A 6,377-nucleotide genomic window follows, 5' to 3' on the forward strand; every position below is an offset into this window, starting at 1 on the left:
GGGCACCTGCTGGCACCAGCCGTAGAAAGCCATGCCTCCCTTCACCTCTAGGAGAGGGGAAGAGTCCTTAAGAGTCACTCAGTGAAGGATGAACAGAGTGGGGGTGTGGAGGGGGAGCTAGAGGAGGAGCTCTTGACGAAGGGAGAGTTTCCTCCTCACTTCTCTTTTCTAGGTCCTTTCCCATCCCCAGTCTCCAGAGGAGCCCTCTCATTGGCCGAATTCAAGACTTGGGGGTTGCATCAAGAAAGTTCGCCTCAGTTTCCAGTATCTTCTTGCAATATAGGCATGGGAAGGCAAGGGTTAAAGAGGACTTAAGGGCAATGACGTCCACTGTTTGCACAAGCAGTTGTGTAGGCCCTATGTATGGAGTGAGGTTCCTTGGCATTAGGGTTAGGGACAGATGGATGATATGTGTACTAAACAGAGAGGTGATGTCACTGGGAGATCTGGGAGCTGTGGGGAGAGCGGGTCTGCAAAGGGAGTAAGCAGTCCTGTCTTATGACAGCTCAAGTGTTAAGTGAGTAACCCAGGCTGAGACAGCAAACGCTAGATGTCCTCCATAGGCATATCGTGGCTTCCAGTTTGTATGGTGGAATATGAGGCTGTGAGTATAGGTGTAAGTCACGAAGCTGGAAAGCAGACCTTGAGAGCCAGAGAAGACAGACGAGGAAGGGGACGGGAGGTGGCAGACACGTGTGAGCAGGAAGGGGAAGCTTGGCGTTTGAAGGTCACACCGCTGGGGAGACGAGAGATGGAAGAGGATCTACAAAACCAATTATGTATTCCAATGTCAGAATGAACCCCACTGCTTCTCATGCTAACTAAAGTAACAACTAACGAAGACGATCAGAGTAAGTCTTGGGGAGTCTGCGGCTGAGGCAGAGCTACAACAGGAGAAAGACAGGATCTGAACCCATGCAAGCATGGGCTGCATGAAGACACAAGCAGATTAAGTCTACAAAACTACATTCATGTAGAAAACACCATGGTGCTTTGAGACAGCTATTGTGGAATGGTCAAATTGAACAAGTTAGTACATGGCTTTATCTCACATGCTTGTTGTTTGTGTGGTGAAAAAAATAAAATTTTCTATGAAGCAATTTTCAGCAACCCATTACATTATTCCTTGTGTTCCATGCTGCAATACTCACCCTGAGTGTACCACGTTTATTCGCCCGTTCGCTCCTTCCTCTCGCTAACTCTCTTCCTCTCCCTTCTTTGTTTTTACAGACAGGATCTTGCTATTTAACAGTGGCTGATCTTTCTTAAAATGTTTTATAGATGCATATCATGCACCCTAATCCCACTCACCCATCTCCATGCCCCTCCATATCCACCCTCTGCCCTTGAAAGCTTCCAGAAGAAAACCTCACCGTGGAAGCTGGAGTGTGTCACAGTGTGCCACGCAGTACACCCTTTTGCCCAAAGAGCTTTACTTGCAAATGTGCATTGCAAAGAGTCTTTGGTCTGGTTTGGGGCCTCTGGCATCTGCTACACTATCAACAGTGAATCCTCACCGGGACTCCTCTTGGACGTCTTGCCCTGTGTCATGGTGATCCTGCAGCTTTGGATCTGCTGGAACAGCCTCTTCATGCGCTGCGGCAGTTTGTGGATGGTGTAGCAGTTGGGGTGGGGCAACTCAAAGCCCTGGGCCTGGGTTGTAGCTGAGTCGGTGAGCCTGCCCACTCTCCTGCACCTGCCCCGCCAGGGCCAGCTCTCCAGCGTTGCCCTGGTGAAGGGCAGGACCAGCTCACCTAAGTGTGCTAGGGCCAGTTCTCCATGCCAACACCACCAGGGCCAGCTTTCCAATGCTGCTCTCCTGCTCCTCTATCTTCGGGGCTGGCTCACCTGGGCTCATGCCACCAGGGACAACTCTACTGCGCTGCCCAGGCAAGGTGGGGACCTGCTCTCCTGAGTGCTGCAGCTGGTGAGCCGCGGGACGGGTTCTCCTGTGTCCAGGCCTCGAGGGGTAGGGCTGGCTGCCCAGTGCCCCTGTTGCAGGTCAGTGAGGGATGGGACTGTCTCTTGCTTGTGGCCGCCTTTGAAGGGTGGGTTAGTATAAGGGGCTGAACCTTGGCTGATCTTAAACTCAGGCATCTCTCCTGACTCTGACTTCCAAGTTCCAGGATTGCAGGTGCATGCCAGTCTGGCCAGCTTTTGAATTTATTGTCTTAGCTGAGGTTTGCATCATTTGATAAAAAATTCTACATTAAGTACAATCACACTAATTATTTAACGTGAACAGTGATGAGCCTTTCCAAATTCTACATGCTAGTCCTCCCAGTGATTAAAAAAAGGCAAAGCAAGATTTTCCTAGGAATACTAGATGCCTATACTAGAAATTTTAACTTTTCCATGATGGGGTCATAATTAAAAACATCTGACTTAGCAAATGCAGAACATGATTAACAGGCCCCTTTTAACTTAAAAAATAAGTAGTCATAACCTTATACAGCTGCGTTGAAAATGTCTCAGCATGTACAACTCTGTTTCCTAATGGGTTTTCTGCTGATATGTTGGTATGATGTAAATCTGTTGCATTTGCCTTGCAGACTGTGAAACCGAGAGTCTAGTTTCTTTCTATGGGGCGGTTTGGATTGGTTAAGTGGTACTCCGAAGCTTTGATGTCACCATCCTCTCTGCTGGGTCCAGAGCTCCTCTAAGCAGGGTGAATGCTTATTTACCTCGTGATGCTGAAAACTAGGGGTACCCTCTGGTCACACGGTAGGTAGCAAAGCTTGCCAATTTTCCTTCATTAAATTAGCTGCAGAATATTCTTTAAGAAATAATTGTATATTAATTAACACATGACTATTCACATTTCCAGGTGTAATATGAATTTTCAGTTCATACAATGTGTAGTAAGCAGATCAAGGTACTACTGGCCTGTTGGCCGCCTCAAACAGTTATCAACTCTTTGCAGTGGTCACATTCAAAACTCTGTCTGCTATCCATGTTGAAATATAAAATTGTTTAGAGTAATCTTGCTGTGCTACAGTGCGTTGACGTTATTCTCCCTCTCCCACTGACTGGGGAATAGTTTTACTAACAGGGCTGTCCCTTAATTCAAAGGGACTATGCAAATGACATCTGAAGTAGAGATCCTGACTTGGGACAGGCCACTTGGAACTCTTCAGTCCAGTGTTGCCATCCTGACTAGGTAAGCTGTCAGTCATGGGAAATCAGCTTTTCTGAATATCACCATTTGCGTTCACAGAGTGGGCTACACCTGCCTGCACTCAACCATGGGATGACTTAAGGAAAGCCACAGAATCGGTAGCGCTCGGCCTTGAATCTGGTGGAACACAATCGTCTTCAGAGAGGCTGCCCTTTGGCTGCTTTCCTTATAACCATGTGGAAATCTCTTGGGCAAAGAGCTACCCACCACATCAGGGTAGTTCACAGTGATATGCTTCTAACCATCTTCTTCTGTCTACAGCCCAATACCTTACCAGACTGACATACACAGTCAGAGGTTGAACAGTCCCAACTTGACCAGCTGCCAACTGGAAAGCTGAGAAACCAGTAGCAACTCAGTACAAGAAGCTGAAGCTTCAGAACAAAAGAGACCAGTGAAGTCCCCGGTGTGAGTCTGAGGACCTGGAAACTAGTCCCAAAGTTGCTGGTACAGGTCTGTATTCAAAAGCAGAGGAATCCAGATGATGCTTGGATGACAAGAGCAGCGCAAACCACACCTGCTCGTGAAGATGTGAGCATCCATGGAAACTTCCCTTTGGTGCACTCTCTGAATTCCATCCATACCCTGGCCTATTAGAGAGCCATCGCTTCCCCACTTGGCTTTCTGACGTATACATTAACCATGTCTGGAACTGCTCTCTCAAGAGTGGGCAGGTGGACACTGGAGCTGAACCACTGAAGCCACGGGGCCCCTCTGTTCTTCCCCTGAAGGAGACTTACATCCTGGTCTTCTATGCTTCTATCATCAATCTAACTATAGGCTCTAGACTCCAAGAAGAGCTATAGTGATAATTGCTTTACTCTCCCTAAGTGTTACATTTCTGTCTTTACTCTGTAGTCACACCTTCCAGAATGCTCTTTCTGATCACCTGCACTTAACTTTGCATGACATAGACTGTGGTTTTAGATGTTTGCTTCCAGGGAATGTTTGCATTTAATCTCAAGCAAACCTCAAACTCAAAGCAAAAAGACAGTTTCTCCCTTGGAATGTGTAATATGATGATTTTGAAAATAAAAGTGATAAGATGGGAATCTTTTGAAATACAGGATATAAAATCAGTTTTATATTTGTAGTTTATATAAAATTCACTAATGTCCTATTTTCCTGTCTTACCTAGGATCATAAAATTCTTAGCATATGTAAGTACACTGGAACATTCTCTGATAGGCATCGGGAGCTTAGACTGATCTAAAAATTATAGCCTGTTGAGGGGGCAGAATAAGAAATGGAACTAATTTCTCCCATCAACTCTGCAGAACGTGTAATCCATTTGTAACCTTCCTCACTTCTGCAGCCTAATGAAATGTCTCATCCCAACACTCACTCACTCTCCTCAGCAACTCTGATCCTACCATGCTGCTTGGCTCACCACAGGGACAGGTCCAACACACCCGCTGTCTCTCAGATCATGGGCTTTGCCCTCGGCAGCTCGTGTTAGAAACCACTGGTTTACTGCTTATCTGTCTGCCAAACTCAGGCAACTTTCTCAAAACATTGCAGTGCAAATATCTGGTAAATACTGTTTCTGATACAGCACAATTGCTCAATAATTCAAATCTGTCATATTACAACCTGATTTTAGGATCCGAGGGCTGAGATGCTGGAGCGGTTGATAGGTGTTTAGTCATGCTCAGAAGTGAACTGCCGACTGAGTCACCTGTTTTACTTCCTGTCTCTCTAATCATTTAAACACTATTCATTTGTCCCCACGGCACCAAGCACAAACTGTGTGCTCTTACCAATGTTTACTAACGTCTGCACTAGCTGTTACCAGGGCTCGATTTGTTGGAATATATCATGTTATTTCAGAGAAACAAAAATCAATCCAATTCTTCCCTTAAGTATTCATTTTGTTTCTGTGAGAAGAGAAGCCAATGGGACAGAACGAATAAATCCCAGACGCAGGACTGGCGGTGCAATGTCCAGCTACTCCTCAGAGAGAGGCTCAGAGGTCACAGCCAGGTTCTGCCCAAGTGAGATAGTAAAGGTCAGCCTTGCCTATTTTTGCCCTGTCAGAGAGAGAGAAGAGGCAGACACAATATACTTAAAGGCTCAGCACAGAATAGAGTAGAGAATGTCAGGGTTCTATGACTGTTGCTGTCTTAGAGTTCCACTGGATTCTAAACAGAGTCCATCTGTAGGAAATGTTGAAATTCCACACTGAGAAAACAGGAGGCACAGAACCCCAGGCTGGGTGGGAAGCAAGTCAAATTTAAACAAGACAGGAAGCAGGGTGTGTGACTTTGCATATGTAAATATCAATTGCACAAGCTCACTGAAACAAAGCACTTCCGAGCCCAGCACCAGTGTGAGCCCGTTCAGTATCTGCCTGAAAAAAAAAAAAACACAGATAAGTGACCACTGAGACAGTATTTAAGAAAGAAAGTTTAATTCATAGAACACAAGGGTACGTTTCTATTTCCTATGCATTTATTAGAATGAGGAAACTCTGATATAAGCAGTGGTTTGTTTAATTTGTAAGAAATGGAGGAGAAGCTGTGTCTGCAGAGACTGATGAGAGCTTTCAGTGCTGTGGAGAGACTGGAATGCTACAGGCCCAGAGGCTCCTCACATCATCACCTCACCCAAGGCTACCTTTACCCACCAGAGTACCCATTCTCTGCCCACCTCCCTGTCAGAATTGACATCTATGACCAATAGATGAACGTGCTCTACTGATAGCTTCCACCAAAACAAAAGCTAAGAGTGTCGCCAGACAGGGTTTATGGGCCTCTAGGAAGGCTTCCCCCATCTTGCTGTAACCAAGTCTTTGATATACCCACCACTGTGTTTTAAATCTGCCTTGATTTGTGACTTTGCTCTGGTAAACTGTAGAAAGCCATGAAGCTGCTTCCGAATTGGAATGTGGGATTGGGGTAGTCTAAATCAGGGTTCCTGGGTATGGCCACTCAGAATGGCTCCAGAATAAACTACCTCTCCTTCCCTTGAAGATGAGAGCTGAGGTTTTGTAGTAACAGGAGTGTATTTCTCTGTGTCCCAGATGTTGCTGTGAGGACTGGAAGGCCAGAGGGAAGGTAGCTGCTCATCGCTTCAGCAGGAAATAGGATAAAGCCAACCAGCACTTCAACATGGGTGCGAGAGGCTCGTGAGGGCCTACCCTTAGCTGAGAGGTTGATGGCTTTCGTGGGAGGGAGAGACAATTTTCGTCAGTGATGTG

At 46.2% G+C, this 6,377-nt stretch overlaps 1 long non-coding RNA gene across 1 annotated transcript; it reads left to right on the forward strand.

Moving 5' to 3' along the window:
- Positions 1–1,695: 1,695 nt before the first annotated feature.
- Positions 1,696–4,244, forward strand: LOC121135658. Its single transcript, XR_005872759.1, has 3 exons — positions 1,696–2,001; positions 2,553–2,724; positions 3,440–4,244. It is a non-coding gene; the product is annotated as an uncharacterized LOC121135658 (long non-coding RNA).
- The last annotated feature ends 2,133 nt before the right edge of the window (positions 4,245–6,377 follow it).

The sequence above is a fragment of the Mesocricetus auratus genome, unplaced genomic scaffold (genome assembly GCF_017639785.1).
Source record: "Mesocricetus auratus isolate SY011 unplaced genomic scaffold, BCM_Maur_2.0 Super-Scaffold_100040, whole genome shotgun sequence".
Classification (NCBI taxonomy): domain Eukaryota; kingdom Metazoa; phylum Chordata; class Mammalia; order Rodentia; family Cricetidae; genus Mesocricetus; species Mesocricetus auratus.